The 15,918-nt window shown below is 47.9% G+C and overlaps 1 pseudogene; it reads right to left on the bottom strand.

Annotated features, from left to right (window-relative positions):
- Positions 1-2,178: 2,178 nt before the first annotated feature.
- Positions 2,179-15,918, bottom strand: part of LOC119973486 — a 33,383-nt pseudogene continuing 19,643 nt past the window's right edge.

Raw genomic sequence — 15,918 nt, 5'->3', positions numbered from 1 at the left:
GCCCCTAGTCGCTACATTCTGGCGCCTGTTCGGGGAGGCTGGTACGGGAATTGAACCGGCTGCTGGCCTGCCTGGTCTGCTTTTAAAGCCAGCTATTTAGCCCAGTGTGCTAAACCAGCCCAAACAGTGTTTGAAGTGGAAAACACAACCACTTTGCCTCACAATGTAGAGCTGCGCTGCAAATGAAGACCACAAGACAAAATAGAGGCCCTTCAACGTAAGGAACGTAGAATCAACGGACCACATTCAGCAGGCACTACAGTACAGATGTAACAGCCACAGCATCACTAGAGGGCAGCATCAGAGGTGGGTATAAGGGGTCCGACCCAAGGGAGGATCTACCTCTTTTAGAAGCACAGGGCTAGTGAGCAGCAGCACACAGAGACAGCTCAGCTTAGGCAGCTTACCTTAGCTTCTCTTGTTTTAACTCTTGACTGTATTATGTCTGATTGAGCTCTGGAGACAGAACGAACCCACTGAATAAAGTATTTGTGTTAACTATAGGTCTCATAGATTCATAGAATTTACAGTGCAGAAGGAGGCCATTCAGCCCATCGAGTCTGCACCGGCTCTTGGAAAGAGTACCCTACCCAACCGCACACCTCCACCCAACACTAAGGGCAATTTTGGACTCAAGGGCAATTTAGCATGGCCAATCCACCTAACCTGTACATCTCTGGACTGTGGGAGGAAACTGGGAGCACCCGGAGGAAACCCACACACACACACGGGGAATGTGCAGACTCTGCACAGGCAGTGATCCAAGCCGGGAATCAAACCTGGGACCCTGGAGTTGTGAAGCAATTGTGCTAATCATTATGCTACCGTGCTGCCCCATGGTCTACAATCTTCTTCAGATTTAGAGAACAACAACGCTTGTTACATTTGTGCCTGCCCAGTAAAGGATGGGGCCCTCTGGGAGAGTTTTGTAAGATCACCCAGATCTGTTCAAGAACGAGTTCTTTTTCAGTCAGGCAGAGTTAGTCAGGAGCAGTCGAAAAAAGGTGGTTAGTTCCATCCAGCTGGAGTGCTGTTATTAGCTCTGGGGCACTGAGGTGGCAGACTCCAGTTAGAGAGGACTCAAGAAAAACCCTAGAGAGCTGAAATTTCACCGGTAATTATAGGCTAGAATGCAGACTCAGAAACCAGGGCGGGAGACAATTTGAAACCCTTGGACTTAAGCAGCCGTTGAGGCAGTCCGAGTCGAACTAGCTTTGAAGGAGTTCAAGGGCTGGCTTCTTCAAAGTGCAGAAGTGTTATTCCTTGTGGAGGCAGAGTTGTAAGGAGGAGATTTGGTGACTCAGAGTCCCTGACATTGGCTGGGTTGCTGAAAAATCCGTGGGATTTGTCAACCGCATCGGCTATTTGACGTACATTGTGGGGTATTCAAAGACAGTCTGTTAACTTATATGTACCTCATGTAATTCTGAATGTTCAAGCATAAGCTGCATAAAAAATATATTTATATTTAGATATTTTAACTGTTCTAAACTTTGTATCGTACAGTTTATTTTGTTTGTTCAACACCTATGGAATCTCGTGGCTTTATTCTCTTAGCAAGTGTCTTGGATCTCCATCTTTGACTAAAGAGAAGTTACCGGTTTCGACGTGGATCGTACCAAACATTTGGGGGTCTGGATCAGGATCATAACAGAAGACATAAATAATCCTGAAGTTCTAAATTTATCGACCGACTAATCCAATAAGAGTAGAAAACCACTTAAAAAAACAAATGATTTATATTGCAGAAGCATTGCAAACAAAATGTGGAGAGTAGGGGGTTGGTACTGTGGAAGTTCTCAAATCCAAACCAAAGCATGATCGTAACAGGAGGAACCACCGTTAATTACACAATGAATACAGGAAATCCCCTCTCGAGGATACAGTCAGCATCTTGTGATGTGAAGTCTATTTTACTCATCATCCTCAAAGTTTAAAAGACTGCAAAGATGTACACAGTGAGATCTGATCTCTAATTAAAAGGAATTGGTCATCTCTAGATACACAATTGTGGCCTTAAAACCACTGATAGGTGTTTTTTTTATTAAAGTTAGGATGAAGAAAAGGTGACTCTGAGAAGTTGTTATGCTGTCCATGGCATTGCAATCTGATAGAAGCAGGATGAAGCAGCTCTAATTCTTAAAAGAGGAGGTAATAATAAAAAGGCAAATGCACAAATCCATGCTGAGGGAATAAGAGGAGCTCATTCAGCTTGAACACTTCTACTCCAAGTTCTGCATCGAGAGCATAAAGCTCTAGGGTTTGCCTTGCTGTCTGCCTGGGCTTGAACTCAGACTCTTCCTCAAAGGACGTCAGTAGCAGATTTAGAGGCCACGACTGGGAAACATGGCAGCGTTCTGGGGAGTTTATTCTTCTTACTGTGCACTTTGTAACCTCATTGTAGGTTGGCGGGCTGCATCGGCCATTGTCCCTGGCCCTGTTGGGTCTGAAGTAACCGATGGAGTTCTTAAACTGAAACACCACGTTATCCTTAAGGTCCGGGTTTGAAATCTGCAGGCGGATACTTGTACTGTCGAACGACAACTCCCCCGAAAACATCTCGAACATCATGCGAGCCACAACCGGAATCACCTGAACCACCCCAGGGGCAAGGAACAAAAAACTGAATGTTAAAAATACCACACTGCACAGTCGAGACGGAGTTCATAACCAAAAGATAGATTCTGCATCAGGACCTCCTTTGCTGTAGGAATGTAACCATTGGGATACCCTAAAGCAGCCAATTCACTAACACACCAATTCACCTTCACCAACACACACCTTTATAAAAAGTAAACTGTTTTATAATCAGGGGGCTGGATTTTCCCAAAATGGGGCTATGTCCCCACTGCGGATACGGGCCCCCACACTTCTGGTTCCGGGGCCGCGCATGTGCACCCCGGCCATGCTTGCGCACTCCCAGCGGCCTCGCCGAGTGCTATGGCAGACTCGGACAGCGGAGGAAGCTCTAATATAGGTCCCCTCCCCATCGGCTGTGCGCCCCTGCATCGGACCGGCCCGACCTGTGCCCCGGCCACCCATAAGGCCCCCCCCCGGTGCCCGGTCCCCCCCGCCCCGCAGCCACCACGTGAGAGTCCCGACCAGCCAGACCACATTAGTTCCACGCTGTGGAACTCGGCTGGTCAGGAGCAGAGGATCGCTGGGAGGGCCTCTGGCAATGGCCCCCCAGCTGCGCGGCATAATTCGCGGACGCGCGGATATTCGGGGCCCGGAGAATCGCCGGAGCAGCGCCAGGCCCAATTCCGCCGGGAAAGTTGATTCTTCGTCCCTCCGCCAAATGCGATTTTGGCGCAGGGCTATGGAGAATCCAGCCCGAGATCTTCTCTCAAATGAGTCTTTAAAACAGTGGACCCTCTCTTGGGAAGGGTAATCCAATCACAGGATCCCTTATGGACAGAGAGTCCAGATCTCATAATCCTCCCTCGGTAGGGTGTTCACACAGTAGGAGTTTCTCATGGTTGTCCACACAATGGGGTCCTCCTCAGGGAGGTGTCCATTCTAATATGACAACAGCCTCCCGATACCACACCCAAGGTGCCATTCTTTGTGTACTAACGTAGAGATTTCAGAAAACTGCAATAGGATCCCGGGTCCCCAGCTCAGAGATACTGACCACCCACCCTTCCACACCCTGTCTAGCTCTGTTACCTGCACCATGATCAACTTCTTTCCTTGGGTTTACCGTCTGGCCATTCCTCTCCAAAGCAGAGCTGGATCTCGTAGAGCGGGGCAACACTAGTCCTGTCCTTTCTGTACATTATCAATTCTGCGTCAGGAAGAAACAACATTGAAAGGAGAAAAATAGTTTTAAAAAGGTGTTTCTTCTTCGCTTTAGAATTCTCATCTTGGCTTTCAAATCCCATTGTGGTCTGCCCCTCCTCATCTCTGTAAACTGCACTACCCTACAGTCTTCAGAGGTCTTGTGCTCCTCCGATTTGGTCTCCTTGCACGTACCCAGTTTTAATTGTTCCAACATTGGTGGCCGTGCCTTCAGTTGTCTGAGCCTTAAGCACTGGAATCCTCTCCCTAAACTCTCTTCCCTTCTTATGGCACACTGTAAATCCTGCCTCTTTGAACACGCTTACCATCATTTGTCATTTGCACGAGATCCAGGAATGTGTCACTATTTGCTGGGGGAGAAAAAGATGAGGAAGAAAAGATAGCTTGTATTCATATAGCACCTTTAACATAGGCAGTGGTTAGCACTGCTGCCTCACAGCGCTGAGGATCCGGGTTCAATCCTGGGCCTGGGTCACTGTCCGTGTGGAGTTCGCACATTCTCCCCGTGTCTGCGTGGGTCTCACCCCCACAACCTAAGATATGCAGGTTAGGTGGATTGGTCACACTAAATTGCCCTCATTGAAAAAAAAATAATAACTGGGTACTCTAAATTTAAAAAAACATGGGAAAATGTCCCACGCACCTGTTGGAAAGGAAAATCTGTTACAGAGCCATTTGAGACAATATTAAGCAGATGCCAAGGTTTTCTCAAGAGATAGGTTTAAAGGATTGCCTTACAGGAGGAAAGAGAGGCAGACAGGTTTTAGGGAGGGAATCCCTGGAGCTAGGACCTAGAAAGCTGAAGACACAGTTGGAAATGGTACAGCAACTAAAACCAGGGGGGCGTGGTGATGAAGTAACCAGAATTAGATTAGAGGAGTGCAGGTATCTTGGAGCTTTGTGGAACTGGAGGGGCAAGGTCATGTCGGAATTTGAAAACAAGGATGAAAGTGTTAAGATCATAAGACACAGGAGCAGAACTAGGCCACTCGGCCCATTGAGTCTGATATCATGTCTGATATTTTCTCATCCCCATTCTCCTGCCTTCTCCCCATAACCCCTGATCCCCTTGTTGATCAAAAACCTATCTATCTCTGTCTTAAAGACACTCAGGTGATTTGGCCTCCACAGCCTTCAGCGGCAAAGAGTTCCACAGATTCACCACCCTCTGGCTAAAGAAATTCCTCCTCATCTCTGTTTTAAAGGATAGTCTCTTTAGTCTGAGATTGTGTCCTCTGCTTCTAGTTTTTCCTACAAGTGGAAACATCCTCCCAATGTTCACTCTATCCAGGCCACAAAGTATCCTGTAAGTTTCAATAAGATCCCCCCTCATCCTTCTAATCTCCCAACGAGTACAACCCAGAGTTCTCAACCGTTCCTCATACGACAAGCTCTTCATTCCAGGGATCATTCTTGTGAACCTCCTCTGGACCCTTTCCAAGGCCAGCACATCCTTCCTTAGATACGGGGCCCAAACTGCTCACAATACTCCAAATGAGTCTGACCAGAGCCTTATACAGCCTCAGAAAGTACATCCCTGGTCTTGTATTCTAGCCCTCTCGACATGAATGCTAACATTGCATTTGCCTGCCTAACTTCCGACTGAACCTGCACCTTAACCTTAAGAGAATCGTGAACAAGGACGCCCAAGTCCCTTTGTGCTTCTGATTTCCTAAGCATCTTCCGTTTAGAAAATAGTCTATGCCTCCATTTCTCCATCCAAAGTGTATAACCTCACTTTTCCACATTGTATTCCATCTGCCACTTCATTGCCCACTCTCCTAGCCTGTCCAAGTCCTTCTGCAGCCCGCCTGCTCCCTCAATACTAACCTGTCCCTCTACAGATCTTTGTATCATCTGCAAACTTAGCACAGTGGCCTTCAGTTTCTTCCTCCAGATCATTAATGTATTTTGTGAAAAGTGTGGTCCCTGCACCACCCCTGAGGTACACCATTAATCACCGGCTGATGTTTAATTGGTAGTCAGTTTAGGTCAACAACGACAGGGGTGATAGGTTAACAAGACCTGTTGCCAGGTAGAACACAGGCAGCCGGGTGTTGGATGACTTCAAGCTTATGGGAGGCTGGCTAGGATTGTGTAGGAAAGTCAACAAAGACTTGGATGGGGCTTCAACAGCAGATGAGCTGAGGCAGGGGTGAGGTCCGGGTGACATTACAGAGGATGTGGTTGGAAGCTCGGGGATCAAATACGCAAATGAATGAGTTCGGTCTCCGATAGTCAGTCGCCAGAGAGAGTTTATGGCTGGGGACCCAAGTTTGCAGTGAAACCAAAGGCAATGGGCTCAATGTTTTTAAGTCTTCCTAATATTCATAGTGCAGAAGAAGGCCATTCGGCCCATCGAGTCTGCACTGGCACTTGGAAGAACGGAGATGGGTTTGGAGGAGGATGGGATGATCAACCGGATTAGAGGCTGCAGCCAGCTTGAGACGAGCATAAGAACATAAGAACTAAGAGCAGGAGTAGGCCATCTGGCCCCTCGAGCCTGCTCCGTCATTCAATGAGATCATGGCTGATCTTTTGTGGACTCAGCTCCACTTTCCGGCCCGAACACCATAACCCTTTATTCTTCAAAAAACTATCTTTATCTTGAAAACATTCAATGAAGGAGCCTCAACTGCTTCACTGGGCAAGGAATTCCATAGATTCACAATCCTTTGGGTGAAGAAGTTCCTCCTGAGCTCAGTCCTAAATCTACGTCCCCTTATTTTGAGGCTATGCCCCCTAGTTCTGCTTTCACCCGCCAGTGGAAACAATCTCCTCGGCATCTATCCTATCTATTCCCTTCATAATTTTATATGTTTCTAATAAGATGCCCCCTCATCCTTCTAAATTCCAACGAAGTACAGTCCCAGACTACTCAATTCTCCTCGTAATCCAATCCCTTCAGCTCTGGGATAAACTAGTGAATCTCCTCTGCACACCCTCCAGCACCAGTACGTCCTTTCTCAGGTAAGGAGACCAAAACTGAACACAGTATTCCAGGTGTGGCCTCACTAACACTGTATACAGTTGCAGTAAAACCTCCTTAGTCTTAAACTCCATCCCTCTAGCAATGAGGACAAAATTCCATTTTGCCTTCTTAATCACCTGTGCACCTGTGAACCAACTTTTTGCAACTCATGCACTAGCACACCCAGGTCTCTCTGCACAGCAGCATGTTTTAATATTTATCATTTAAATAATAATCCCTTTTGCTGTTATTCCTACCAAAATGGAGAACCTCACATTTGCCAACATTGTATTCCATCTGCCAAGCCTAGCTCATTCACTTAACCTATCCAACTCCCTCTGCAGACTTTCAGTATCTTCTGCACTTTTTGCTTGGCCACTCATCTTAGTGTCGTGCTGCAAACTTGGGATACATTGCAGCTTGGTCCCCCACTCTCAATCATCTATGTAAATTGTGAACAATTGTGGGCCCAACACTGATCCCTGAGGGGACACCACTAGCTACTGATTGCCAACCAGAGAAAACACCCATTAATACCCGCCTCCTTTGCTCTCTTTAATTAACCAATCCGCCATCCATGCTACTACTTGTACCCTTAACGCCATGTACCTTTATCTTATGCAGCAAACCTTTGGTGGTGGTACGTTGTCAAAGGCTTTCTGGAAATCCAGATATACCACATCCATTGGCTCCCCGTTATCTACCGCAACTGATAATGTCCTCAAAAAAGTTCCACTTAGTTAGCAGGCACGACCTGCCCTTTATGAACCCAGCTGCGTCTGGGACATTTCCATCCTGATGCCTTGCTATTTCTTCCTTGATGATAGGTTCCAGCATCTTCTCTACAACCGAAGTTAAGATAACTGGCCTATAATTACCCACTTTCTGCCTATCTCCTTTTTTAAACAGTGGTGTCACGTTTGCTAATTTCCAATCGACCGGGACCACCCCAGAGTCCAGTGAATTTTGGTAAATTATTACGAGTGCATTTCCAATTTCCCTTGCCGTCTCTTTTATTACTCTGGGTTGCATCCATCAGGGTCAGGAGACTTGTCTACCTTTAGCTGCATAGCTTGCCCATCACTACCTCTCAAGGTCCTCACCGTCATAGCCTTATTTCCATCAGCCACTGGCATGTTATTTGTGTCTTCCACTGCGAAGATCGACCCAAAAACCTGTTCAATCCTCAGCGATTTCCTCATCTCCCATTATTAAATCTCCCTTCTCATCCTCTAAAGCAGTGCTTCTCAAACTATCTGATGTTGCGTACCGGCAGTTTTTTTTTTCAATGTGCCAGGGACCGGTGAGCGAAACAAGCCAATCCAGCTGGGGGTTCGGGGGGTGGGGATGTGAACCCCCAGAAATGTTTTTGAGATATATCTTATTGCAGGGGCAATTATATTACATTATTGCAAATATAATGGATATATTTGCAATAATATAATGTAATATAATTGCCCCCCCCCCAAGCACGGCCCGAGGACGCAACCCCCCCCCCCCCCCCGCCACCCTCCCCGCTCAGCACGAGGACGGAACCTTGGAACGCCCCAGCCCCAGCTCAGCACTCACCTTTGCGCAAGTGTGAAAGTGTACTTTTCTAGGAGTACTCCACGTACCGGCAGACGACGGCTCGCGTACCGGCACCGGTACGCGTACCGGCACCGGTACGCGTACCACACTTTGAGAAGCACTGCTCTAAAGGACCAATATTTACCTTAGCCACTTTTTTTTGTTTTATATATTTGTAGAAACCTTTACTATCTGTTTTTGCTCCCAGTCTACCGTAGCCAGTTCTTCTCTCATTCCACTGTAATCTCTTTTGTTTAAGCACAAAACACTAGTGTTTGATTTTGCCTTCTCACCCTCCATCTGTATTTTTAATTCAACCATATTGTAATCGCTCCTTCCGAGAGGATCCCTAACTATGAGATCATTAATCAATCCTGTCTCATTACACAGGACCAGATCTAGGGTAACTTGTTCCTCCGTAAGTTCCATTACATACTGTTCTAGGAAACTATCACGGATACATTCTATAAACTCCTCTTCAAGGCTGCCTTGACCAACCTGGTTAAACCAATCGACATGTAGATTAAAATCCCCCATGATAACTGCTGTACCATTTCTACATGCAACAGTTATTTCTTTGTTTATTGCCCGCCCCACCATAAAAGAGGGGCGGGCAATAAATATCAGTCACATAAATATTCTATGAGTTTGATAAGTGTTGCTTTAGTACAATGGCAGGATCTCCGGGACTGAGTCAATAATTGCAGGGGATCCCGGGACTGAGTCAATAATTGCAGGGGCTCCCCGGGACTGAGTCAATAATTGCGGGGCTCCCCGGGAGTGAGCAATAATTGCAGGGATCCCGGGACTGCGTCGATAATTGCAGGGGCCTTCCCCGGGACTGAGTCAATAATTGCAGGGATCACCGGGACTGAGTCAATAATTGCAGGGGCTCCCCGGGACTGAGTCGATAATTGCAGGGGGCTCCCGGGACTGAGTCGATAATTGCAGGGGCTCCCGGGAGTGAGTCCATAATTGCAGGGGCTCCCCGGGACTGAGTCAATAATTGCAGGGCTCCCCGGGACTGAGTCAATAATTGCAGGGGCTCCCCGGGAGTGAGTCGATAATTGCAGGGGATCACCGGGACTGAGTCAATAATTGCAGGGGATCCCGGGAACTGAGTCAATAATTGCAGGGGATCCCGGGACTGAGTCAATAATTGCAGGGGATCCGGGACTGAGTCAATAATTGCAGGGGATCCGCGGGACTGAGTCAATAATTGCAGGGGATCCCCGGGACTGAGTCGATAATTGCAGGGGATCCCCGGGAGTGAGTCAATAATTGCAGGGCATCCCCGGGACTGAGTCGATAATTGCAGGGGATCCCCGGGACTGAGTCGATAATTGCAGGGGATCACCGGGAGTGAGTTGATAATTGCAGGGGATCCCCGGGACTGAATCGATAATTGCAGGGGCTCCCGGGACTGAGTCAATAATTGCAGGGGATCACCGGGACTGAATCGATAATTGCAGGGGCTCCCGGGACTGAGTCAATAATTGCAGGGGCTCCCGGGACTGAGTCAATAATTGCAGGGGATCCCGGGACTGAGTCGATAATTACAGGGGATCCCCGGGACTGAGTCCATAATTGCAGGGGATCCTGGGACTGAGTCGATAATTGCAGGGGCTCCCGGGACTGAGTCAATAATTGCAGGGGATCCCCGGGACTGAGTCAATAATTGCAGGGGCTCCCGGGACTGAGTCAATAATTGCAGGGGCTCCCGGGACTGAGTCAATAATTGCAGGGGCTCCCGGGACTGAGTCAATAATTGCAGGGGATCCCGGGACTGAGTCAATAATTGCAGGGGCTCCGGGAGTGAGTCATAATTGCAGGGGCTCCCGGGACTGAGTCAATAATTGCAGGGGATCCCGGGACTGAGTCAATAATTGCAGGGGCTCCCGGGACTGAGTCAATAATTGCAGGGGCTCCCGGGACTGAGTCAATAATTGCAGGGGATCCCGGGACTGAGTCGATAATTACAGGGGATCCCCGGGACTGAGTCCATAATTGCAGGGGCTCCCGGGAGTGAGTCATAATTGCAGGGACCCAGGACTGAGTCATAATTGCAGGGGATCCCGGGATGAGTCAATAATTGCAGGGGATCCCCGGGACTGAGTCAATAATTGCAGGGGATCCCCGGGACTGAGTCGAATAAGGGGATCCGGGAGTGAGTTGAAGTTGTAGGGGCTCCCGGGACTGAGTCAATAATTGCAGGGGCTCCCGGGACTGAGTCAATAATTGCAGGGGCTCCCGGGACTGAGTCAATAATTGCAGGGGATCCCCGGGAGTGAGTCCATAATTGCAGGGGCTCCCGGGACTGAGTCAATAATTGCAGGGGATCCCAGGACTGAGTCATAATTGCAGGGGATCCCCGGGACTGAGTCAATAATTGCAGGGGATCCCCGGGACTGAGTCAATAATTGCAGGGGCTCCCGGGAGTGAGTTGATAATTGCAGGGGATCCCCGGGACTGAGTCAATAATTGCAGGGGCTCCCGGGACTGAGTCAATAATTGCAGGGGATCCCGGGACTGAGTCGATAATTGCAGGGGATCCCCGGGACTGAGTCGATAATTGTAGGGGCTCCCGGGACTGAGTTGATAATTGCAGGGGATCCCCGGGACTGAGTCGATTATTGCAGGGGATCCCCGGGACTGAGTCAATAATTGCAGGGGATCCCGGGACTGAGTCGATAATTGCAGGGGATCCCTGGGACTGAGTCGATAATTGCAGGGGCTCCCGGGACTGAGTCAATAATTGCAGGGGCTCCCAGGACTGAGTCAATAATTGCAGGGGATCCCCGGGACTGAGTCATAATTGCAGGGGATCCCGGGACTGAGTCAATATTGCAGGGGCTCCCGGGAGTGAGTCATATTGCAGGGGCTCCCCGGGAGTGAGTCAATATTGCAGGGGATCCCCGGGACTGAGTGATAATTGCAGGGGATCCGGGACTGAGTGATAATTGCAGGGGCTCCCGGGACTGAGTCCATAATTGCAGGGGATCCCGGGAGTGAGTTGATAATTGCAGGGGATCCCGGGAGTGAGTCCATAATTGCAGGGGATCCCCGGGACTGAGTCCATAATTGCAGGGGATCCCCGGGAGTGAGTCCATAATTGCAGGGGATCCCCGGGACTGAGTCAATAATTGCAGGGGATCCCGGGAGTGAGTTGATAATTGCAGGGGATCCCGGGAGTGAGTTGATAATTGCAGGGGCTCCCCGGGAGTGAGGGGTCCCTTGGACCTGCCAATAGTGGAAGATAAGGTTTTCTGTAACCCATATTCTCTTCTATTTATAAAGATGAAATTTGTTGCCACCTAGAGATCCTTGATTGGAGCATCTTATTTGCTTGCCGCTGCAGTGTGAGATTGTAAGGTTACCTGGGAAAATGACCTTGTACTATATTAAAGGTGTAAGCCCATCATGCTGCAGCTCTCACACTTGAGACCTGCTTTCCTGCCCTAAATCAGAAGGTCATGGATTCAAGTTCTCCTCAGAAATTTGAACACAAATCTAGACAGGGACTCCATATGCAGTACTGAGGGAACAACTCAGTTTTAAAATTATTGCTTTCTAAGGATTCCCATGTTAAAACCTTGCTTTCTGTGTAACTCCTTTATTTTTTGGATACTCCTGGTGAGCTGTGCTACTTAGCATGGTCCAGTGATGCCACATTGTGATGGACTTGGCTGGCAGCCAATCGGCTACTTTCATTTCCCAGGACTTGGCAGATTGGTCCAGATTGTTTCGGAACGCTCCTTGTTGTGTGACTCTATCTGTTAGGGTTTCAGTTTGACATGAGCTCAGGAGCCGAGCAGAACTCTGTCAAATGTCCCTCCCAGAAAGGGTAGAACTCACTCTCTCTGACATCTCGGCTGGGGCTCACTCTAGGTATACAGTGTTTTCTCTTTAGCTAGCTAGTGAGTATTTAAAGCTTGAAGACAGAGTTGGGGGGGGGGGGGGGGGTTACTTTCTGGATTCCTCTCCCTGTAAGGTTACCAAGTTGCTCTAAGGCTTGTGAAAGCTGCTGCTTTGATACTCTATTTAACTTAGACAAGCTGTTGGTCAGTCTGCTAGGTTGACAACAGATAAGAAACTGAATGGGCCTGAAGTGCATCTTTCTTGGGGAGGCTTAGGTCAACACAAGTTAAAGTGTCACCCGAGAGGGGATTGTACAGCCTGGGAATCGTGCCTGTAGGTTACAGCCAGAAGATCCAAATAAACTGGTGGTTTCAATACTCCACGTCCCAAGGAGATAGCCGACCACAAAGACTACAACCTCAGCAGCAAAGATTTTAATCTTATGTCTTTTGAAACCCCATTATTTTGATCCTTTCCCTTCCCACTGGGTGTCTGTCTTGTGTTTGTGTGGGTAGATGGTGGGACGGTGAAGAGGAGTAATTAGTTTTGCAGGAGTAATTTAGTTTAGAACATAGAACAGAACAGGCCCTTCGGCCCTCGATATTGTGCCGAGCATTGTCCGAAACAGGATCAAGCTATCCCACTCCCTGTCATTCTGGTGTGCTCCATGTGCCTATATAATAACCGCTTGAACGTTCCTAAAGTGTTCGATTCCACTATCACAGCAGGCAGTCCATTCCACGCCCTAACCACTCTGAGTAAAGAACCTACCTCGGATATCCTTCCCATATCTCCCACTCTGAATCTTATAGTTATGCCCCCTTGTAACAGCTACATCCACCCATGGAAATAGTCTCTGTACGTCCACTCTATCTATCCCCCTCATCATCTTATAAACCTCTATTAAGTCGCCTCTCATCCTCCTCCGCTCCAAAGAGAAAAGCCCTAGCTCCCTCAACCTTTCCTCATAAGACCTAGCCTCCAATCCAGGCAGCAAGCTGGTAAATCTCCTTTGCACCCTTTCCAATGCTTCCACATCCTTCCTTAATAAGGTGACCAGAACTGCACACAATACTCCAAATGTGGACCCTGGTGAGACATGTATTGTTGCAGCATAACCCCGTGGCTCTTAAACTCAAGCCCCCTGTTAATAAACACCAACACCAAGATCTCTCTGTTCCTCCACATTCCTCAGAACCCTGCCGTTGACCCTGTAATCCGCATTCAATTTTTTTCTACCAAAATAAATCACCTCGCACTTATCAGGGTTAAACTCCATCTGCCATTTTTCGGCCCAGCTCTGCATCCTATCAATGTCTCTTTGCAGCCTACAACAGCCCTCCACCTCATCCACTACTCCACCAATCTTGGTGTCATCAGTAAATTTACTGACCCACCCTTCAGCCCCCTCCTCCGAGTCATTGATAAAAATCACAAATAGTTTATCACCATTATAGGTTTACCTCTTCTCTTGTTGTAAATAAACAGTTTTCTTTGTGTTTTACTCCCCTGTAAGTCACTGGAGCAGCCAAGGGCCAAAGATCTCAAACACCTTATAGAAATTATTGGTTAATTATGTTGGGACTCCGGGGCTTGTGGGGCTGCAGTTAACCACACACTCGCCCAGGGTGTTGCAGAAGCATTGCCATGTCCTGACTCTGCAGCTTCCTCCACCCTAATACCCTGAGACTTTTGTGCCCCCCCCCAGTTTTGGTCCCTAATGTATCTTCAATTTCCTTTGATCATTGGTGAGTATCTTCAGCTGTTTTGGCCCTAAGCTCTGGAATTCTCTCATTAAATCTCTCAACCTTTCTATCTCTCTCATCCTTTAAGATGCTCCTTAAAGCCCTATTTTGACAAGTTCTACCTTAATACTCCCTTATGTGCAGTGTCAAATGTTTGTAGTGATTGCTCCTGTCAAGTGCCTTGGGACGTTTTTACTCTGTTAAGGTGCTATAGGTATTAGATTGAGGCCCTGTCCAGGTGAAAAGTAAAAGATCCTATGGCACTATTCAGAGTAAAGAAGGTGAGTTCTCTCCAGTGGTCTGGCCAGTATCTATCCCTCAACCACCATAACTAAAAAGCAGATTACCATGTCATTGGCATATTGCTGTTTGCGCAACCTTGCTATGAGAAAATTGTTTGCCTTGTTTTCTACATATGCTGGACACACAAATCTGTTTGCGAATATTTTTCTGAGATTGGGATTGAATGACCGTGATCTTTATTGTTTATTCAATCACAGAATCCCTACAGTGCTGAAGGAGGCCATTCGGCCCATCGAGTCTGCATTGCCCCTATGAAAGAGCACTCTACCTAAGTCCAAGCCACCACCCTCTCCCCGTAACCCCATCTAGGGGCAATTTAGCATGGCCAATCCACCTAACCTGCACATCTTTGGATTGTGGGAGGAAACCGGAGCACCCGGAAGAAACCCACACAGACACTGGGAGAATGTGCAAACTCCACACACACAGCCAGTCACCCGAGGTCGGAATCGAACCTGGGTCCCAGGTGCTGTGAGGTAGCAGTGGTAACTGCTGTGCCCCCGTGCCGCCCTAAGATGGGAGTGCTTGATATAGATACGGTGCCATATATACGTATACGTATATAGATACGATATAAATGTGAAATAGTCCATTGTCAACACAACATCCCTGACCTTTTTTCAGACACAAATTAAAATTAATAATTTAACAAAATTGGCCAACTCACCACTGAGGAAGTTCTCCAAACTGAAGAGTTTGATCTTCTTCTCCCTCTCAAGGGGGTTAGGTCCTGGTGGTCCAATGGCGCAGGGCCCAGACCAGAACACTTTACACTGGCACAGGCGGATGGCATAAATATCCTGGCCATGGATCTCCAGGATCAGACCTCGGTCCATGACATCCAACAAGTGATTGGTGTAAAATCGCTGCTTCTCATGAGAGACCTGGTCCGTGCTGGGGAAACGGACCTGCTCCAGGGTGATGGGTCCGAAGAGCTCCACTTGGTCTGGGATAGGACCGAGGTCCCCATAGTACAGGCGGCAGCCATGAGGGTTGCTGACAGTGATCAACGATCCCATCTGTTTGCCCCGGTATTGGAACTTCACATCCAGGTCAGTCACTGCCACAGAAGGAGACAGAACCTCGGTTAGACTACACTTGAGAGTACCGTAAACAGTTCTGGTCTCCATATTATAGAAAGAATATAGAGGCACTGGAGAAAGTGCAGGAAACAGTAATGTTACCAGAAGTGAGAGGTTTATCTATCTGGAAAAATTGAACAGGCTTTTCACTAGAAAAGTGAAGGCGAGGGTTGACCTGATGGAGACCTTTAAGGTGGACAGGTTTAATAGAATTTACAATGCAGAAGGAGGCCATTCGGCCCATCGAGTTTGATAGGGTAGATGCAGAGATGTTTTCACTTTGGGGGGAGACCGGCCTAGGGGCCATAATATAAGCTTGTCACTAATAAATCTAAAAGCGAATTTAGGAAAAAACTTCCTTACCCAGCGATTAATGAGAATGTGGATTGTGCAATCAGATGAGGTAGTTCATGCACATTGCATAGCACTCAAGGGGAAACTAGTTAAACACACAAGGGGAAAGTTGTAGAAAATTAGGTCTGTTAGGGTTAAGAAGCCATGATGTGGCGATGCCGGCGTTGGACTGGGGTGGGCACAGTAAGAAGTCTTACAACACCAGGTTAAAGTCCAACAGGTTTGTTTCGAATCA

This window comes from Scyliorhinus canicula, chromosome 11 (assembly GCF_902713615.1).
Source record: "Scyliorhinus canicula chromosome 11, sScyCan1.1, whole genome shotgun sequence".
NCBI lineage: Eukaryota > Metazoa > Chordata > Chondrichthyes > Carcharhiniformes > Scyliorhinidae > Scyliorhinus > Scyliorhinus canicula.
Note: the sequence above shows the minus strand (reverse complement) of the source record. Positions and strands in the feature narration are given on the sequence as shown.